We start from the raw sequence: 22,645 nt of genomic DNA on the forward strand, positions 1-22,645 counted from the left end.
TAGATTTTAGAGATCAGGCGCTGGTCGGAGATGTCATAGCTGAAAATTCTTTCCCAGTCTGTAGGTGGTCTTTCTACTCTTTTGGTGAAGTCTTTAGATGAGCATAGGTGTTTGATTTTTAGGAGCTCCCAGTTATCTGGTTTCTCTTCATCATTTTTGCTAATGTTTTGTATTCTGTTTATGCCTTGTGTTAGGGCTCCTAGGGTTGTCCCTATTTTTTCTTCCATGGTCTTTATCGTTTTAGTCTTTATGTTTAGGTCTTTGATCCACTTGGAGTTAGTTTTTGTGCATGGTGTGAGGTATAGGTCCTGTTTCATTTTTTTGCAAATGGATATCCAATTATGCCAGCACCATTTGTTGAAAAGACTATCTTTTCCCCAATTAACTGACACTGGTCCTTTGTCAAATATCAGCTGCTCATACGTGGATGGATTTATATCTGGGTTCTCAATTCTGTTCCATTGGTCTGTGTGCCTGTTGTTGTACCAGTACCAGGCTGTTTTGACTACTGTGGCTGTATAATAGCTTCTGAAATCAGGTAGAGTGAGGCCTCCCACTTTCTTCTTCTTTTTCAGTAATGCTTTGCTTATCCGGGGCTTCTTTCCCTTCCATATGAAATTGGTGATTTGTTTCTCTGTCACCTTAAAAAATGACATTGGAATTTGGATCGGAAGTGCATTGTATGTATAGATGGCTTTTGGTAGAATAGACATTTTTACTATGTTAAGTCTTCCTATCCATGAGCAAGGTATGTTTTTCCACTTAAGTATGTCCTTTTGAATTTCTTGTAGTAGAGCTTTGTAGTTTTCTTTGTATAGGTCTTTTACATCCTTGGTAAGATTTATTCCTAAGTATCTTATCTTCTTGGGGGCTACTGTGAATGGTATTGATTTGGTTATTTCCTCTTTGGTGTTCTTTTTGTTGATGTAGAGGAATCCAAGTGATTTTTGTATGTTTATTTTATAACCTGAGACTCTGCCAAACTCTTCTATTAGTTTCAGTAGTTTTCTGGAGGATTCCTTAGGGTTTTCTGTGTATAAGATCATGTCATCTGCAAATAGTGATAACTTTACTTCCTCCTTCCCAATCCGGATACCCTTTATTTCTTTGTCTAGCCTAATTGCCCTGGCTAGGACTTCCAGCACGATGTTGACTAAGAGCGGTGATAAAGGGCATCCTTGTCTGGTTCCCGTTCTCAATGAAAATGCTTTCAGGTTCTCTCCATTTAGAGTGATATTGGCTGTTGGCTTTGCATAGATGCCCTTTATTATGTTGAGGAATTTTCCTTCAATTCCTATTTTGGTGAGAGTTTTTATCATAAATGGGTGTTGAACTTTGTCAAATGCCTTTTCTGCATCAATTGATAAGATCATGTGGTTTTTGTCTTTTGTTTTATTTATGTGATGGATTACATTATTGGTTTTTCTGATATTAAACCAGCCTTGCATACCTGGTATAAATCCCACTTGATCGTGGTGAATTATTTTTTTGATGTGTTGTTGGATTCTATTGGCTAGAATTTTGTTGAGGATTTTTGCATCTATGTTCATGAGGTATATAGGTCTATAATTTTCTTTTTTTGTAATGTCTTTACCTGGTTTTGGTATCAGGGAGATGGTGGCTTCATAGAATGAGTTGGGTAGTATTCCGTCATTTTCTATGCTTTGAAATACCTTCAGTAGTAGTGGTGTTAACTCTTCTCTGAAAGTTTGGTAGAACTCTGCAGTGAAGCCGTCCGGGCCAGGGCTTTTTTTTGTTGGGAGTGTTTTGATTACCGTTTCAATCTCTTTTTTTGTTATGGGTCTATTTAGTTCTACTTCTGAATGTGTTAGTTTAGGTAGGTAGTGTTTTTCCAGGAATTCATCCATTTCTTCTAGGTTTTCATATTTGTTAGAGTACAATTTTTCGTAGTAATCTGAAATGATTCTTTTAATTTCATTTGGTTCTGTTGTGATGTGGTCCTTCTCGTTTCTTATTCGGGTTATTTGTTTCCTTTCCTGTATTTCTTTAGTCAGTCTAGCCAATGGTTTATCAATTTTGTTAATTTTTTCAAAGAACCAGCTTTTGGCTTTGTTAATTCTTTCAATTGTTTTTCTGTTCTCTAATTCATTTAGTTCAGCTCTAATTTTTATTATTTGTTTTCTTCTGGTGCCTGATGGATTCTTTTGTTGCTCACTTTCTATTTGTTCAAGTTGTAGGGACAGTTCTTTGCTTTTGGCTCTTTCTTCTTTTTGTATGTGTGCATTTATCGATATAAACTGGCCTCTGAGCACTGCTTTTGCTGTGTCCCAGAGGTTTTGATAGGAAGTATTTTCATTCTCGTTGCATTCTATGAATTTCCTTATTCCCTCCTTGATGTCTTCTATAACCCAGTCTTTTTTCGGGAGGGTATTGTTCAGTTTCCAAGTATTTGATTTCTTTTCCCTAGTTTTTCTGTTACTGATTTCTAGTTTTATTGCCTGTGGTCTGAGAAGATGCTTTGTAATATTTCGATGTTTTGGACTCTGCAAAGGTTTGTTTTATGACCTAATATGTCGTCTATTCTAGAGAATGTTCCATGTGCACTAGAAAAAAAAGTATATTTTGCAGCAGTTGGGTGGAGAGTTCTGTATAAGTGAATGAGGTCAAGTTGGTTGATTGTTGTAAGTAGGTCTTCCGTGTCTCTATTGAGCTTCTTACTGGATGTCCTGTCCTTCTCCGAAAGTGGTGTGTTGAAGTCTCCTACTATAATTGTGGAGGTGTCTATGTCACTTTTCAATTCTGTTAAAATCTGATTTATGTATCTTGCAGCCCTGTCATTGGGTGCATAAATATTTAATATGGTTATGTCTTCCTGATCAATTGTCCCTTTTATCATTATATAGTGTCCTTCTTTATCCTTTGTGGTGGATTTAAGTCTAAAGTCTATTTTGTCAGAAATTAATATTGCTACTCCTCTTCTTTTTTGCTTATTGGTGTTTGCTTGATATATTTTTTTCCATCCTTTGAGTTTTAGCTTGTTTGTGTCTCTAAGTCTAAGGTGTGTCTCTTGTAGGCAGCATATAGATGGATCGTGTTTCTTTATCCAGTCCGTGACTCTCTGTCTCTTTATTGGTGCATTTAGTCCATTTACATTCAGCGTAATTATAGATAAATAAGTTTTTAGTGCTGTCATTTTGATGCCTTTTCATGTGTGTTGTTGACAATTTCATTTTTCCACATACTTTTTTGTGCTGAGACGTTTTTCTTAGTAAATTGTGAGATCCTCATTTTCATAGTGTTTGACTTTTTGTTGGTTGAGTCGTTACGTTTTTCTTGGCTTTTATCTTGAGTTACGGAGTAGTTATACCTTTTTGTGGTTACGTTATTATTTACCCCTATTTTTCTGAGTAAAAACCTAACTTGTATTGTTCTATATCGCCTTGTATCACTCTCCATCTGGCAGTTCAATGCTTCCTGTATTTAGTCCCTCTTTTTGATTATTGTGATCTTCTACCTGTCGATTTCCATGATTCCCTGTTATATATATATGTTTTTTAATTAATCTTAATTTGTTTGTTTTTGTGATTTCCATATTTGAGTTGATATCAGGACGTTCCGTTTTGTGACCTTGTGCTGGTGTCTGATATTACTGATTTTCTGACCAAACAGTATCCTTTAGTATTTCTTGTAGCTTTGGTTTGGTTTTTGCAAATTCTCTAAACTTGTGTTTTTCTGTAAATATCTTAGTTTCGCCTTCATATTTCAGAGAGAGTTTTGCTGGATATATGATCCTTGGCTGGCAGTTTTTCTCCTTCAGTGCTCTGAATATGTCGTCCCATTCCCTTCTTGACTGCATGGTTTCTGCTGAGTAGTCTGAACTTATTCTTGTTGATTCTCCCTTGAAGGAAACCTTTCTTTTCTCCCTAGCTGCTTTTAAAATTTTGTGTTTCTCTTTGGTTTTGGCGAGTTTGATGATAATATGTCTTGGTGTTTTTCTTTTTGGATCAATCTTAAACGGGGTTCGATGAGCATCTTGGATAGATATCCTTTCGTCTTTCATGATGTCAGGGAAATTTTGTGTCAGGAGTTCTTCAACTATTTTCTCTGTGTTTTCTGTCCCCCCTCCCTGTTCTGGGACTCCAGTCACCCACAAGTTATCCTTCTTGATAGAGTCCCACATAATTCTTAGGGTTTCTTCATTTTTTTAAATTCTTTTCTCTGATTTTTTTTCAGCTATGTTGGTGTTGATTCCCTGGTCCTCCAGATGTCCCAGTCTGCATTCTAATTGCTCGAGTCTGCTCCTCTGAGTTCCTATTGCGTTGTCTACTTCTGTAATTTTATTGTTAATCTTTTGGATTTCTACATGCTGTCTCTCTATGGATTCTTGCAACTTATTAATTTTTCCACTATGTTCTTGAATAATCTTTTTGAGTTCTTCAACAGTTTTATCAGTGTGTTCCTTGGCTTTTTCTGCAGTTTGCCTTATTTCGTTTGTGATGTCTTAAAGCATTCTGTAAATTAGTTTTTAATATTCTGTATCTGATAATTCCAGGATTGTATCTTCATTTGGGAAGGATTTTGATTCTTTTGTTTGGGGGGTTGGAGAAGCTGTCATGGTCTGCTTCTTTATGTGGTTTGATATGGACTGCTGTCTCTGAGCCATCACTGGGAAACTAGTTTTTCCAGAAAATCCGCTAAAAAAAAATGCAGTCAGATCCCTATCAGAGTTCTCCCTCTGGCTCAGGCAATTCGGATGTTAATGAAGACTCCTGGGGAGAGTGGGGGAGGGATCAGAGAGATAGGAGAGTAGCACCTCAGAATATAGCCAGAGTTGCTTTTCTTGCTTGGAATTTCAGTTATATCTGAGATTCCCACGGGGCGCGTCGCCTATGTGTGCTGGCTGTGTGGAGATTGCCCCCGAGGGGTCTGGCCCGCTGAAGTCACGGTCAGATCCTCCTCTGCCAGCCCCACGCCCAACGTCAAGGTTCCCCTGCTGGGACGGTGCACTCTCGACTCCAAAATCAGTCGCTGCCTCCCGGGGACTTCTTGTCCCTCCACCCGCGTCGCCGTGCTGCCTCCGCGAACCGGCTGGGCCCCCTCCCGGAGTTAGTTCAGGTGAGTGGAGCAGCTCCCTGTGTTTGCGCCGTGACTGCGTGTCCCGGCTGGGACGCTGCTGTCCCCGCTCCAAGACCATTCGCTGCCTCCCGGGTACTTCTCCCACCGGCTGCATCGCCATGCCGCCTGCGCGACCCCGGTGTTATTTCAGGGGAGTGGAGCAGCTCTCCGTGCTTATGCCGTGCCTGCGCCCAGTCAAAATCCCAGTGGGACGGTTCCCCAGCTGGGACGCTGCTCTCCCATCTCCAAGACCAGTCACTGCCTCCCGGGGACTTCTCCCACCGGCTGCGTCGCCACGCCGCCCGTGCGAACTGGCTGGGCCCCCTCCCGGGGTTAGTTCAGGGGAGTGGAGCAGCTCTCCATGCTTATGCCGTGCCTGTGCCTAGTCAGAATCGCGGCGGGACGGTTCCCTGGCTGGGACGCTGCTCTCCCCGCTCCAAGACCAGTCACTGCCTCCCGGGGCCTTCTCCCACTGGCTGCGTCGCCAGGCCGCCCGCGCGAACTGGCTGGACCCCCTCCCGGAGTGAGTTCGAGGGCTAGGGCTGGCCCCTTGTTTGTGCCGTCTGCTCCCCTGGGCTCTGCCCTAAGTCGGGCGCCCAAGGTTACCTGACTGGTACGCTGGCTCCAGGCTCTGAAAACATTTGCTGCTTCCCCGTGTTTGTTCGTTCTCCGTCTCTAAATCTGTGTTTGTTGTTCAGGGTTCGTAGATTGTTATGTATGTGATCGATTCACTTGTTTTTCCGAGTCTTTGTTGCAAGAGGGATCCGAGGTAGCGTCTACCTAGTCCGCCATCTTGGCCCCGCCTCCTTTTGCAATATTTTAAACAATGTTCGTGCCAGTTCTTCTTTAAATGTTTGGTAGACTTCACCATCTGGCCCAGGAATTTTTTTTGTTGGGTAGTTTTTGACCACTGATTTGATCACTTCACTTATTATGGGTCTGTTGAGACTTTCTATTTCCGCTTGAGTCAGTTTGGGTAGGTTTTGTGTTTTTAAAAATTTGTCCATTTCATCTAGGTTTTCCAGTTTGTTGCTGTGCAGTTGTTTGTAATATTCTTCCATAATTCTCTTTATTTCTCTTGGGTCAGTTGTAATGTCCCCTGTCATGGATTGAATTGTGCCCTTCCAAAATACCTGTCAACTTGGCTAGGCCATGATTCTAAGTATTGTGTGATTGCCCATTATTTTGTCATCTGATGTGATTTTCCTGTGTGTTGGAAATCCTATCTCTATGATGTTAATTAGATGGGATTAGTGGCAGTTGTGTTAATGAGGCAGGATTTAATCTACAAGATTAGGTTGTATTTTAAGCTAGTCTCTTTTGAGATATAAAAGAGAGAAGTGAGCAGAGAGACGGGACCTCATACCACCAAGAAAGCAGTGCCAGGAGCGGAGCATGTCCTTTGGACCCAGGGTTCCTATGTGGAGAAGCTCCTAGACCAGGGGAAGATTGATGACAAGGACCTTCCTGTAGAGCTGACAGAGAGAGAAAGGCTTCCCCTGGAGTTGGTGCCCTGAATTTGTCTAGCCTGCTAGCCTGTGAGAAAGTAAATTTGTTTGTTAAAGCCATTCACTTGTGGTGTTTCTGTTATAGCAACACTAGATAACTAAGACATTCTGTCTTTCGTTTCTTATTTTGGTTATTTGAACCTTTTCTTTTTTTCTTTGTCAGTCTAACTAAAGGCTCGTCAATTTTAATGATCTTTTCGAAGAACCAACTTCTGGTTTTATTGATTCTATTGTTTTTCTGTTTTGATTTTATTTATTAATTTCTGCTCTACTCTTTGTTGTTTCCTTTTTCCTGGTAGATTTAGGCTTAGTTTGCTTTCTCTTTCTTGTTCCTGGAGTTACGCTGTTGATTTGTGATCTTCTTTTTTCATGTAGGTATTTATTGCTATCACCTTCCCTCTGAGTACTGCCTTTGCTGCGTTCCATGAGTTTTGGTGTGTTGTGCTTTCATTTTCATTTCAGTATACAAAATTTGTGATTTCTCTTTTGATTTCTTCCTTTACCCTTTGGTAGTTAATAGGGTATTGTTATCTTCCATGTTTGTGTATTTTCCAGGGTTTTTTTTTTTTTCCTTTTAGTGATTTCTAGCTTCAGTCTCTTGTGGTCGGAGAAAATAGTTTGTATGATTTCAGCCTTTTTAAAATTATCAAGACTTGCTCTGTGACCTAACATGTGGTCTATGGTCTGTCATAGAGAATGACCGGTGTGCACTGGAGTAAAATGAATGTTGTGTTGTTGTTGGGTAGAGTCTTCTGTATATGTTTGTTAGGTCTAGTTAGTTTATAGTGTCATTCCACTCCTGTGTTTCCTTGTTGATCTTCTTTTTAGATGTTCTGTCCAATATTAAAAGTGGTGTATTGAAGTCTCCAGCTATTACTGTAGTGCTATTTCTCCCTTCAGTCTATCAGTATTTGCTTTATATATTTAGGCACTCCAATGTTGGGTGTGTATATATTATGATTGTTGAATCTTCTTGATTAATTGACCGTTTAATCACAATGTAATATCCATCTTCATCTCTTCTGATTTTGTCTTAAAGTCTATTTTGTCTGATACTAATATTGCCATCCCAGCTCTCTTTTGGTTATTACTTGGATGTAAGACTTTTTTTCCAACCTTTACTTTCAACCTATTTATGTTCTTGGGTCTAATATGTGTCTCTTGTGAACAGCATACAGTTGGATCGTATTTTTTAATCCATTCTACCACTCTCTGCCTTTTGATTGGAGCATTTAGTCCATTTACATTTACTGTAATAACTGATTAGAAATGACTTACACCTGCCATTTTGTTATTTGTTTTTTGTGTGTCTTTAGCCTTCTTTGTCTTTGGGCTTTACTGCTGCTTGCTTTTGTGTTTTGTTGGTTTATTGTAGTGAGCCATTTTGGTTTCCTTCTCCTTTCCTTTTGTGCGTGTTTTTTAGATATTTTCTTAGTGGTTACCAGGAATATTTCCTGTAAGAGCTTGTATTTGTAATATTCTAGGGTAAAATGGTACCAACTTAACATCACTAACATGCAAGAAGTACTTTATACCATTCCTCTCCCCCTGCTTTTGTTGTTGTTATCACTTGTAATTTTATCCTTGCTTTTTATGTAGTTGTTACTAGGAAACATAAAGGACAATGCAATCATAATTGTCAAGCATGAATAGTTTATTGATAATGTTTTTGATGACCATCAATGCTTGTGACTGCTTACTAAATTCTAGGTTGCATGACTTTATGGAATTCATTCTAAGCAACAGTCCTATTTAGTAGTTACTATAATTGCCACTGCCAAAAAAAAAAGAAAAAAGAGGCTGGAGATTTCTAAATAACTTGTCCAACATGGTAGGTAGGTGGTAGATTTGGAAGTTCAAACATAAATCTCCATACTTCAGATCTATGTTGCCTCTATCTCCCAGTACTACTGTATGCCTTGAGTAGGTTGGTCACTAATCATCAATGCCCATCTTTATTCTCTTTCTCTTTGCAGATCCATTGCCTGGAAGGCCCTTACTTGTTTCTTTCTGCCTTCTCTCACATTCTCATTCTATTCATTCCTCATGGGTTAGCTCAAGTCCTGTCTCGTCAGTGATTTCTCTCTCCTTCTGTCCAGTTTATAGAATACTCATTAGCCATTTATTGACCTTCAAATAAAATATACCACACACTTGGTCCTTTCATTGCCTTGCATCTGTATCTTTTAATATCTTTTTATATATGGATGATTTAGCTTAGACTTTAGATCGTGACCTCCTTGAGGAAAGGGACTGGGTTTTAGATTTTTTTTTGTATCCCCTCTAGTGCCTTGTATATAATAGGTGTTCAATAAGTGTAATGGAACCATTAATAGTTGAAGATATGTGCATCTGAAAGTTTTTCTTGGTTCTTTGAGCTTTTTGAAGTGCTTTATAAGTCCAACTAGCCATCTTAATTCAGAACCAAGAATGACATAATTAATTTAGAGCTAGAGGTCATTGATTTGTAGGCGGGAGGCTTTGTAACTATTGCTACATACTGATTCAAATCAGAACAGCTCCTCATATCCAGAACCTGACGACTTCTCATTGTCTGATCACTAGCAATTTGGTTTAGGCCACCAACATTTCTCATCTAAATATTAACAACCCGAAATCATTATCAGTGCTTTTGCCCTTTCTTCTCTATTGTCAGAACTGACGCAATGCAAGAGGTTTGTGTCTGTGGTCAGAATTCTGCAATAGAAGTGATAATCAGGCAGAAGACGACCCCCCAGTAGCTTCTGATCTCACTCAGAGTAAAAGCCAAAATTCTTAAAGTGGCCTACAGGCAGTGGTGTCTAATTAAACCAGATCTCCAGACAGGGAAAAAGCTTTTAATCTGTAGCATCCACCTCTTCCTGTGGTATAATTACTCCTACAATGGCCAGTTCAAAGTTCCAAAATATACAACTATCTCTTCTCCAGCCAGTACCAGCTAACTCCAACACAATGTCTACTCAACAGTTGGCTCCCCAGCTGACGCCCAGGTGTTGCCGCTGTCTCAATTGCTCACGCCGTTCTTACTATCCTGACCTCCTTGCTGTTCCTCAAACAAGTCAGACGTGTACCTGCCCCACAGGTTCTTTGCATTTGCTTGTTGCTTTGGTTAAAATGTCTTTCACCCCAATACATGCAGGTTTGATTATTACCTCCCTCAGGTCTCTGCTCAGATGCTGTATTCTCAGTGAGGTCTTCCACAATTTCCCTGTGTTAAATACAGCCTTTCCCCATCCACCAATGCTTTCTTTCTCCACTTCTCTGCTTTATTTTTCCTTAGCACTTATACCCATCTAGCACATTATATGTTAATTACCTACTTCCCCCCTTGCCCTCCACAGGAACAGTGTCTTCACTACAGAATTCTCAGCACATGTGAAAGAATGCCTAACACATAGACACTAAAATACTTGTTGAATGAATTAATGTTAAAGAAAGGAGCCCGATGGCGCGGTGGTTAAAGCCCTGGGCTGCTAACGGAAAGGTCAGTGGTTTGAATTGACAAACCGCTCCGTGGGAGGAAGATGTGGCAGTCTCCTTCCAAAAAGATTTACAGCCTTGGAAACCCTATGGGGCAGTTTTAATCCTGTAGGGATCGACTTAACAGCACTGGGGCTGGGAGGGTCGCTATGAGTCGGGATTTACTTGAGGGCAGTAGGTTTGGTTGCTTTGGGTCTGTTAAAGATGCAAATTTGGGTGTATGTGTTTCCCTATCTGGGAACATCCTCTGTATGAAATGAATGTTTATTTTATTGATTGTCCTAGACGATTTCTAATGCACGCTACATCATTTTTGTACCTGTCTGCTGCTTTGCTGTAATGACGGATTACTGCTGTTTCTAGGCAGTGTTGTCTGTGGGTGGGGATAATGGCTATAGTTGCTGTTGGGACTGAAAAAGAAGCATTTCATTTTGTTTGAAATGAAAGCATCTGTGATACATATAAACAAATCAGTTTAGGTTTGCTATTGGTGATTGCAACTTGGAATTACCCTTCACTTACACTCCTTATGAGGACTCAGCAATATTTACGGTTAGGTGTATGTTTGATAGTATGTTATTCTCACAACAAAGGACAAAGATCTGTGCTAAGGAATCAGAAAATGGAAATTTTACATTTTATTTGAAGGTCAAAATAGATTTATGAGGACATTGTTCTTCATAAATATTAAAATTCGTAGACCAGTTTAGAATATTGTTATTATAATTAAAAAGGTGTATGATTTTTTATGAAGTACCCACTGCCATTGAGTTGACTATGACTGATAGGGACCTTGAAGGACCCTGTAGAACTGCTGCATAGGGTTTCCAAGGCGGTAAATCTATATGGAAGCAGACTACCACGTCTTTGTCCCGCAGAGCTGCCAGTGGGTTCAAACCATCGACATTTCAGTTAGCAGTTGATCACTTTTAGCCACTGTACCACCAGGGCTCCTCGTCTCAGGAACTAGATGCTGCTTTTTCCCCTTGACCTCAGTTGCTACCCCTTTTTTTTTTTTTTCTTCTTCTTCCTATTTTGCTAAAAGAACTTAGCCTCCACTTGACTTTGTCTAGGCATAGGCAGCCGTTACAATGAGGTAGCAAGATTGAGTTATTTATTTATTTTTTAACATCTAAGTATTTTTACAAGATTCCAGGATAACCAGAGTTGAAAACATGATAGCCAGAGTTACTTTTTCCAAATTAAGCTGTCAAGGGTAACCACAATAACTCATTTTTGTTTTCAGGTTTGAGTCACAGAGGTCAGAGGAGAGAGCAGCTTGAACTTGAAATTGTCACTTCTTCCCTGAAGACCATTGAGACATGAGGGGAAAAAAAGTCCATTTCCCTTTTATGAGAGTCCGAGTTACTTCTTGAGTGACATTTTTGCTAAAATTTGCAATATTTCTTTTTTCAAAATTATTGGACATTGGAGAAAAAGTCTCTTTTATGAAAGCCCGGTGTTCTTTGTTTTGTTACTTATTTATCTTCTAGTTTCAACTAGGAAACCCTGGTGGCATAGTGGTTAAGTGCTACAGCTGCTAACCAAGAGGTTGGCAGTTCAAATCCACCAGGCGCTCCTTGGAAACTCTATGAGGCAGTTCTACTCTGTCCTATAGGGTCGCTATGAGTCAGGATCAACTCGATGGTAGTGGGTTTTGGTTTTAGTTTCAACTGAGTTTTTAGTAATTACCAAACAAATTTGTCAGAAGAAAGATAAGCTTAGTTTCAATTCATGTGTATGATGCTATGATAGTTTTTGCTTCTTCTGACATATTCAGAATAATTATCCATTTTAAAAGCTTTCTTTCTGTTATAAAAGTATTAAAACTTTTTTATAGAAAAGTTGAGATATATAGAAAAATGGAAGGAAGAAAAAAATGCTTCTCAGAGCAGTTAACAAAAAATTGTTAACATTTTTATGAATTCCCCTCCAGACATTTTTTATGCAGTTCGTTTTGCTTTTGATAAAAGAATGGTTCATCTTGAGTATACAACATGATAAAACTGTGCGACTGTATTTGGCTTCCTTTGCTTAGTACTATAACAAATATTTAAGAAACTTGTCATAAACATTTTATGGAAGCAAGCATAATATTCCAGAGAATGGCTGTATCATTGTTTGCAACATACTTTTCAAAATAGATTTTTTTTTTGATGTGGCGTATTTGAGAGTTTTAAAAGATAAACATTCTTTCCTCTTGAGACAAGTTTCAGGAAAATTGAAAAACCAAAACAACAAGACCATATTTACCCAATGGCCCTTCTGTACTGTGCGGTGTGAATGGAATTGGCTGCTGTCCTGATCGTGTTCTTAATCCCTCACAGGAATAGACACCAGTTGCAATAAATTATCTGAAGCATGATTAAAAATCCATCCATTTGAGATGCCGCCCTTGAGGATCCTTTTGCCATTTTATTGAAAACTATTAGGCTCTTTGTTAGGTCGTTGGAAAACCCATCCTTCTATCTGTAGATTTGGTAACCAAGAATATTAAATGACTGCCTTAAAAATTAAATTCTTTCAGAATTGCTGTGTGGTGTTTTTGTACCTAATGATTGTTTAATATAGGCATGTGGGTGTACTATACTTTTAAAAAACCTTCTGTTACACGTTTGCTTTTGGTCTTTTACTGTTATTTGCTTTGCTGCAATGAATAACCTTGTACATTCATCATTACTTATGTGTGAGTTTATGACATAACTTCCTAGAAGTAGAAAGTATGTGAATCACTATCTACTTACATCTTTGGCAGCACACTGTGTTACCGAACTTTTTGATCTATGCCTGTCTGATTGATGAAAAAATGGTATCTCAATATAGATTTAATTTGCATTTCTTGTATGAGTAAAGTTGAGCATCTTTTTAAAGAACTGGATTTCCTTCCATGAATTGAAGATTATATTCCTTAACTCTTATACAGATGTTGGTCTTTTTTTGTGTGTGTGTGATTTGTAGGAGCTCTTTTGTATAGTAGGGAAATTAACTTTTTGTGATCTCAGTTGCAATTTTTTTTTTCTTAGTTGTAGTGACATTTAATGTGTGTGTGGTGGTTGTTTGCTTTTTTTTTAATTTTAAAATACAAGTTTTTTACTTTGTTTCATAAAATTGTATCATGCATTCTTTTCTGCATCTTGTTTTTCTCACTTAGTAATAACTAGTAGAACCTTCTCTAAGTCAAGTAGTATAGCTCTAAATTAATCATTTAATGGCTCTATAATATTGCCATTACATGTGGGACTATTCCATGGTGTGATTGTAGCTTTGTTTATTTAGCCAATTCCTTATTAATGGATGTTCACTTTGCTCCCCCCTGTTTTTTGACCACCGTGAACATTGTAGTTAAGCGTCTTGTACATATTCTCACATACTGGTACTTTTATTTTTTGGGACAGATGACCAGGAGTTGGATTGCTGGTTCAAAGGATACACACACACACACACACAAATACATACACATGCGTATACATATATACGTATGATCTATGCATATTTAACAGTAGTTGATAATTATTGTCAGATTGCTTTCTAAAACCAACAACATGTGAGAGTCTTTCTAAGGGTCCTTCTGATTCATGTAAAGACCATAAAATGTAATCATGTAACCTTTTTATAGTTGTTAGTTTAGGATTTGCTGTGTTCTTAAAACACTGTCTAAAGATTTCTATCTATAAAATTGATTGTCTTTCTGTGTTCTGCGTGACTGTGTTCTTTAATACAAAATAAAACAAAATTCTTTCCTCAAAGCTCCAGTTTATGCACCTGGTAACCAATGTAATATTCCAACAGACTAGAGGGTGTATTTTACAGTCTGACTTTGGGGATGGGGTTGGAAAATAAAGGCACTTTTGGAAGTAGATTTTTATCTTAAAATTGGGTATTTGCTTGGTTGCAAGAGAATTAATTATAAGGATCTCTTTCTATAGTAGTCTCTCAGCTGGAACAGATAAATATAGAGCACCAGTGTTCAGAGACGGAATGCTGTAGAAAATGTGTGGGTAGCTGTTGTAGTTTTACACAGCAGATACCATGTAGAATAAAGAACGGATGAAAATGCTCATTGAAGATTAATGTTCTTGAAACACATCATCAAGTACAACATTCCCCAAACCTAGCATTCAGAGCCATTCATAATCTTGCTCGTCTTTCGTATCTAATGATACTTCCTACCAAGCACAGCACACTTTTCCTTAATCCCTGTATTCCTCTGTGCTTGTCACATTTATTCCCAGCACCATACATTTGCTATCATCCTTTGGAAGGCCCATCTCTCCCTTTCTACATTCCTAATTATAATCCATCTTTTCAATATTCCGCTTGAGTGTCATCGCCTTCCTGACCCTTCTCCAGCCCAAACAAATCCTTCGTAGCTCTTAACTCTTACAGCAGTGATGTTTGCAGTTTTTTTCAAAAACCCAAACCAAACCAAACCCATTGCCGTCGCGTTGATTCCTACTCCTAGCGACCCTCTAGGACAGAGTAGACCTGCCCTGTAAGGTTTCCAAGGAGCGGCTGGTGGATTCAAACTGCTGACCTTTTGATTAGCAGCCAAGCTTTTAACGACTGTGCCACCAGGCTCCAATTATATATCTGTATTAGCAGTAAAGACCTTAGAGATGATCATTTAGCCCTACCCTTTTATTATACAAATGAAAAAACTAAGGCCCAGAGAGGTGAAGTGACATTCTTAAGGTCATAACTCTGTTTTTCTTTCTATTCATTGACTCTACTGGTTTGTCTATGCTTTATTCCTTTAGAAGATTGTAAATGCCATAGGACAAGAGCTATATACTGCTTTAGAAAGCCCAACACAGTACATAGTAAAAGATTGCATATAAAATAGGTGTTTTATACAAACTTACTGCTTGAACTCAGAATTTCCACTTTACTCTTTTTAAAAATTACCATCTATATGAAATCATTAAGCATGATGTCCTGGAAATAGATGTGAAGATAAGTGACAGGAATGTTACCTTTAGTAAGATATATATTAATTCTTTTTTTTATTATTTTCCCCCTTTTTTAAAATTGTACTTTAGATGAAGGTTTACAGAGCAAACTAGTTTCTCATTAAACAACACGTGTATTGTTTTGTGACATTGGTTGCCAACCCCATGACACATCAACACTCACCCCTTCTCGATCTTGGGTTCCCCATTACCAGCTTTCCTGTCCCCTCCTGCCTTCTTGTCCTTGCCCTTGGGCTATTGTGCCCATTTAGTCTTGTTTTGTTTTATGGGCCCGTCTAATCTTTGGCTGAAGGGTGAACCTCAGGAGTGACTTCAGTGCTATGTTGAAAGGAAGTCTAGGGGTCATACTCTCGGGTTTTTCTGTCAGACCAGTAAGCGTGGTCTTTTTTTTTTTTTTTTTGTGACTTAGAATTTTGTTCTACATTTTTCTGTAGCTCTGCCCAGGACCCTGTGTTTTGATCCCTGTCAGAGCAGTTGGTGGTGGTATCCAGGCACCATCTACTTGTACTGGACTCAGTCTGGTGGAGGCTGTAGTACTTGTAGTCCGTTAGTCATTTGGACTAATCATTCGCTTGTATCTTTGGTTTTCTTCATACTGCCTTGCTCCAGATGGGGTGAGATGAGTGGAGTGTCTTAGATGGCTACTCATGAGCTTTTAAGGCCCCAGACACTACTCACCAAAGTAGAATGTAGAACATTTTCTTTATAAACCATGTTATGCCATTTGAGCTAGATGTTTGCCTAGACTATGGTCTCCACAGCCCTTAGCCCAGTAATTTGATCTCTCATGGAGTTTGGATGTGTCTATGGAGCTTCCATGATGTCGTTTGATTTCTTGACTGAGGCTTCCATGGGTGTTGATTGTGGAGTTAAATAAGATGAAACCCTTGACAACGTCAATCTTTTCTCCATTCATCATGATGTTGTTTATTGGTCTAGTTGTGAGGATTTTTGTTTTCTTTATGTTGAAGTGTAATCCATACTGAATCAAGTCCTCTTTGCTTTCAGCAATCAAGATTGTGTCATCTGCATATCACAGGTTGTTAATGAGTCTTCCCCTAATCCTTATGCCACTTCTCCTTCATATAGTCCAGCTTCTCGGATTATTTGCTCAGCATGGTGAAAGATACAACCTTGATGCACACCTTTCCTGATTTTAAGCCATGCAGTATGCTCTTGTTCTGTTCAAACAACTGCCTCTTGGTATATGTGCAGGTTCTGCATGAGCACAATTAACATTCTTCTCAATGTTACCCATAAGTTATTATGATTCATGCAGTCGGATGCCTTTGCATAGTCAGTACAACACAGGTAAACATCTTTCTGGTATTCTCTGCTTTCAGCCAAAATCCATCTGACATCTGCAGTAATATTCCCAGTTCCATGTCTTCTGAATCCGGCTTGAATTTCTGGCAGTTTTTTGTTGATGTACTGCTGCAACCATTTTTGAATTATCTCCAGCAAAATTTTACTTGTGTGTGATATTAATGATATCGTACAATAATTTCTGTGTGCTGTTGAATCATCTTTCTTTGGAATGGTCACAAATATGGATCTCTTCCAGTCAGCTGGCCAGGTTGCGGTCTTCCAAATTTCTTGGCATAGATGAGTGAGCGCTTCAAACATTGCATCTGTTTGTTGAAACATCTCAATTGGTGTTCCATCAATTCCTAGAGCCTTGTTTTCCACCAGTTCCTTCAGTACAGCTTGGACTTCTTCACTGCTGTCAGTTCTTGATCATATGCTACCTCCTGAGATGGTTGAACATTGACCTATTCTTTTTGGTACAGTGACTCTGTGTATTCTTTCTATGTTCTTTTGATGCTTCCTGCGTTGTTCAATATTTTGCCCATAGAATTCTTCAAAATTGCAACTTGAGACTTGAGTTTTTTCTTTAGTTCTTTCAGCTTGAGAAATGCTGAGAGTGTTCATCCCTTTTGGTTTTTTAACTCTGAGTCTTTGCACATTGTATTATAATACTTTGTCTTCTTGAGCCACTTTTTGAAATCTTCTGTTCAGCTGTTTTACTTCATCATTTCTTTCATTTGCTTTTGCTACTCTACATTCAATGGCAAGTTTCAGACTCCCTTCTGACATCCATTTTGCTCTTTTCTTTCTTTCCTGTCCTTTAAATAACCTTTTGTTTTCTTCATGTATGATGTCCTTGATGTCATTCCACAACTCGTCTGGTCTTCAGTCATTAGTGTTCAGCGTGTCAAATCTATTCTTGAGATGGTCTCTAAATTCTGGTGGGGTGTACTCAAGGTCACACTTTGGCTCTTATGGACTTGTTTTAATTTTCTTCAGCTTCAAATTGAAACTTCCATATGAGCAGTTGATGGCCTGTTCTGCATTTGACCCCTCGCCTTGTTCTAAGGATGATATTGAGCTTTTCCATCATCTTTTTTCATAGATGTAATTGATTTGATTCCTGTGTATTCCATCTAGCAAGGTTCATGTGTATAGCCATTGTTTTATGTTGTTGAAAAAAGGTATTTCCAATGAATATGTCGTTGGTCTTGCAAAATTCTGTCCTGCAATTTCCGGTGTTGTTTCTATCACTATTGAGTGTTGTCGTTTTCAGGTGCCATTGAGTTGGTTTCAATTCATAGCGACCTTATGTACAACAGAACAAAACACTGCCCGGTCCTGCGCCGTCCTCACAATTGTTGCTATGTTTAAATGCCTATTGCTGCAATCACTGTGTTAATGCATCTCACTGAGGGTCTTCCTCTTTTTTGCTGACCCTCTACTTTACGAAGTATGATGTCCTTCCCCAGGGTCTGATCCCTCCTGACAACATGTCCAAAGTATGTGAGACGTAGTCTCGCCATCCTTGCTTCTAAGGAGCATTCTAGTTATACTTCTTCCAGGACAGATTGCTCATTCTTTGGCAGTCCATGGTATATTCAATATTCTTCTCCAACACCAAAATTCAAAGACGTCAATTCTTTTTTTGGTCTTCTTTATTCATCATCTAGCTTTCACATGCATAGGAGGCCATTGAAAACACCATGGCTTGAGTTAGGTGCACCTTACTCTTCAAGGTGACATCTTTGCTTTTCAACACTTTAAGGTCTTCTGCGGCAGATCTGCCCAAGGCAGTGAGTCTTTTGATTTCTTGACTGCTGCACCCACGGGTGTTGATTGTGGATCCAAGTAAAATGAAATCTTTGACAACTTCATTTCCCCACTTTACATGATGTTGCTCATTGGTCTAGTTGTGAGAATTTTTGTTTTCTTTATGTTAAGGTGTAACCCATACTGAAGGCTGTGGTCTTTGATCATCAGTAAGTGCTTCAAGTTCTCTTCACATTCAGCAAGCAAGCTTGTGTCATCTGCATAATGCAGGTTGTTAATGAGTCTCCCTCCAATTCTGATGCCCCGTTCTTCTTCATATAGTCCAACTTCTTGGATTATTTGCTCAGCATACAGATTGAATAGGTATGGTGAAAGGATATAACCCTGACACACACCTTTTCTGACTTTAAACCACGCAGTGTCCACTTGTTCTGTTCGAACGACTGCCTCTTGGTCTATGTACAGGTTCCTCATGAGCACGATTAAGTGTTCTGGAATTCACATTCTTTGCAATGTTACCCATAATTTGTTATGATCCACATAGTTGAATGCCTTTGTGTAATTAATAAATCACAGGAAAACATCCTTCTGGTATTCTCTGCTTTCAGCCAGGATCCTTCTGACATCAGCAATGATATCCCTGGTTCTGCATCCTATTCTGAATCCGGCCTGAATTTCTGGCAGTTCCCTGTCAATATACTGCTGCAGCCGCTTGCAAATGATCTTTAGCGATATTTTACTTGCATCTGATATTAATGATATTGTTCGATAATTTCTGCATTTGGTGAGATCACCTTTCTTGGGAATAGGCATAAATAGATCTCTTCCAGTCGGTTTGCCAGGCAGCCATCTTTGAAATTTCTTGGCGTAGACAAGTGATTACTTCCAGCGCTGCATCTATTTGTTGAAACATCTCAATTGGTATTCCATCAATTCCTGGAGCCTTGTTTTTCACCAGTGCCTTCAGTGCAGCTTATACGTCTTCCTTAGTACTACTGGTTCCTTCTCATGTGGTAACTCCTGAAATGGTTGAACGTCAACTGATTCTCTCTGGTATAGTGACTCTTTGTATTCTTTCCATCATCTTTTGATGCTTCCTGAGTCGTTTAGTATTTTCCCCGTAGACTCCTTCAGTATTGCAACTTAAAGCCTGAATTTTTTCTTGAGTTCTTTCAGCTCGAGAAATGCAGAGCATTTCCTTACTTTTTGGTTTTCCATCTCCAGGTCTTTGCGCATTTCATTATAGTACTTTGTCTTCTTGAGACACTCTTTGAATCAAAGTCTTCTGTTCAACTCTTTTACGTTATCATTTCTTCCTTTGGCTTTAGCTACTTGATGTTCAAGAACAGGTTTCAGGGCCTCTACTGACATCCATTTTGGACTTTTCTTTCCTGTCTTTTTAATGACCTCTTTCTTCATGTATGATGTTCTCGATGTCATTCCACATCTTGTCTGGTCTTTAGTCATTAGTGTTCAAGGTGTCAAATCTAATTTTCTTCAGTTTCAACTTGAACTTGCATATGAGCAATTGATGATCTGTTCCACAGTTGGCCCCTGGCCTTGTTCTGACTGCTGATATCCAGCTTTTCCATCATCTCTTTAACAGATGTAGTTGATTTGATTCCTGTGACTTCCAGGTGAGGTCTACATGTATAGTTGCCATTTATGTTGGTGAAAAAAGGTATTTGCAACAAAGACGTCTTTGGTCTTACAAGATTTTATCATGCGCTCTCTTGCATCGTTTCTATCATCAAAGCTATATTTTTCAACTACAGATCCTTCTTTGTTTCCAACTTTCGCATTCCAATTGTTCGATTAATTTCAGACTATAGAGGTTGGTAAAAAGCTTCAATTTCTTCATCTTCAGCCTTACTGGTTGGTATGTCCGTTTGAATAATAGTTGTATTAACTGGTCTTCCTTGTAGTTGTATGTATATTATCCTATCAGTTACAGAGTTGTACTTCAGGATAGATCTTGAGATGTTCTTTTTGATGAATGTAACGCCATTCCTCTTCAAGTTGTCATTCCTGGCATAGTAGACCATATGATTGTCAGATTCAAAATGGTCAATCCCAGTCTATTTCAGCTCACCAATGCATAGGACATCGATGTTTATGTGTTCCGTTTCATTTTTGATGACTTCCGATTTTCCTAGATTCATAGTTTGTACATTCATGCTCCAATTATTAATGGGTGTTCGCAGCTGTTTCTTCTCATTTTAAGTCGTGCGGCATCAGCAAACAAAGGTCCCAAAAGCTTGACTCCATTCACGTCATTAAGGTCGACTCTACTTTGAGGAGGCAGCTCTTCCCCAGTTGTTTTCTGAGTGCCTTCCAGCCTGGGGGGCTCATCTTCCGGCACTATATCAAACACTCTTCTGCTATTCATAAGGTTTTCACTGGCTAAATCTTTTCAGAAGTAGACTGCCGGGTCGTTCTTCCTAGTCTTGTCTTAATCTGGAAGCTCAGCTGAAACCTTTCTGCCATGGGTTACCCTGCTGGTATCTGAATACCGGTGGCATAGCTTCCAGCATCACAGCAACACCTAAGCCTCCACATTACAACAAACTGACCGACACACGTGGGTGTGGAGAAAAGAAAAATACTTCTGTGTTATTAAACCTCAAGAGCTGCTGGATATCATGGAATGACTAAAATTATTTGTATGCTGTTCAGGAGAAGAACTGTGTGAGGAGTCTAGGAAAGATAGGAGATACTAGAACAGCTGTATGTTCAGTGAGTAGAGGGAAGAAGACTTTCGTTTTTATTCCAGTGTCTCATCCTGGTGGGCTTGAAAGCAATTGCTTCTCTATTCTTACCTTGTTGTTGACCTGTGTTTGAGGTGTAGGAACAACACCTTGTGGTTGCAGTTACTAGTACTGCACTAGCTGTCATGACTGCTTCAGCAAAAGAGTTCAACCCTAAATCTACACTGATTCCTATTAAAGAAATGCACTGTATAGTGAAGTGCTTAAAAACAACAACAACAACAACAAAAAACCCTGCTTTTTAGGCTCCCTTTTTAAAAGACTTCTATTACTTGTTTACCACAAATAAGTAAGATAAATTTGCCTCTGGAATGCAGAGCAGTGACTACTCTGAGTAAAGTGGACTGTTTCTTATTCTCTTTTCCATTTGTGAAACCCAGCTCCTGAAACTGGAACACACAGTGTAGATGTATCTACTACTCTCATATTGTAGAGAGGTGTTTGGACTTTAGATGGAGTAACAGGATCGTAGGTGGCATATTTCTAACCTACGGTTTCTGCATCTTTGTACTCCTGATATTTTTGACCAGAGGATCCTTTGTTGTGGGGCTGTCCTGTGCATTGTAGGATGTTATGTAGCATCTCTGAACTGTACCCACTAGGTGCCAGTAGCACCCCTTCCCCCAGTTGTGACAACCAAAAATGTCTGCAGATATTGCCATATGTCCTCAGGTGGGATGGTAGTGCAAAATAGTCCTTGGTTAAGAACTAACATTCTACCTTCTTTTTACACTTAATCTTCTACTTGTCATTTCTAATAATATCTGATGGTCATACCTTGTAGGTACTTTGAAGAGAATGCATCTATGTGAACAGCCTCTGAACATGACCTCTTTGTCTTAAACATGCAGAAAGTTTTAACATGGTTTCAAATGAAAAGACAAAACCTCATTTTCTTGTGTTTATATCATTTGGATTTTTCCAGTGCCACTCTTAGATCAAATATGAACACAGGGAAGCCTGTAACATCAACTGCGACGGGCTGCCACCTTAAAACCACAAGAAGAACCAGCCAATGAATTTAAAGATGGGCGCAGTTTAGGGCGTTACATGGTTGAACTGCTGGATTGACAAGCTTTAAAGCCCACTTCTACCTTGAGTTCTCCAGAGTTAATACAGTTATTTTATACTGTTTAAAACACTTTGAGTTTGTTTTCCTCTGCTTGGGTGGAGGTTTTGGAATAATTGCTGAGGGTTTATATTATTTTCTATTTTTAGAATCTAGATGAAAATCGTACTGACCCCCTTTTCACATCCAGGAAGTGGAATTGGGATTGAGTTGCCTAAAGCCTCATATAGAACAGATAGGTTTATTGGAATGTAATATTTATATTTGTGGAATGTGAATAAAGTGAATGTATTCATTTTGTAAATATGTGAGTATTTTACATTAAAAAATCTCATTTTAAGGGCTCCATTAGCCCTGATGGTGCAGTGGTTAAGAGCTACAGCTGCTAACCAAAAGGTTGGCAGTTCAAATACATCAGCTGTTCCTTGGAAACCCTATGGGGCAGGTATGCTCTGTTCTGTGGGGTTGCTATGAGTTGGAATCAACTCAACAGCAACAGGTTTTTTTTTTTTTTTTCTTTTTTTTGGGTTTTAGACATCCAGTATTCGCTTTTTATTTTCACTTAATAGATTTGAAGCTTACTCTGTCTCTAAAACTTTCTTTTCATCTTTTCTGGGAGATTCTTTTGTTTCTGGGCTAAAAAAAAAAAGCAATGATTTTCATTTCCTATTTTTTTTTTTTTTTTAGTATGTT

General features: G+C 38.9%; 1 protein-coding gene across 1 annotated transcript in view; it reads left to right on the forward strand.

Moving 5' to 3' along the window:
- The window catches only part of MCU (mitochondrial calcium uniporter), a 236,815-nt gene that overhangs the window by 34,137 nt on the left and 180,033 nt on the right, over positions 1-22,645 (forward strand). The window lies entirely within an intron of this gene.

This window comes from Loxodonta africana, chromosome 16, assembly GCF_030014295.1.
Source record: "Loxodonta africana isolate mLoxAfr1 chromosome 16, mLoxAfr1.hap2, whole genome shotgun sequence".
NCBI classification, from domain to species: Eukaryota; Metazoa; Chordata; class Mammalia; order Proboscidea; family Elephantidae; genus Loxodonta; species Loxodonta africana.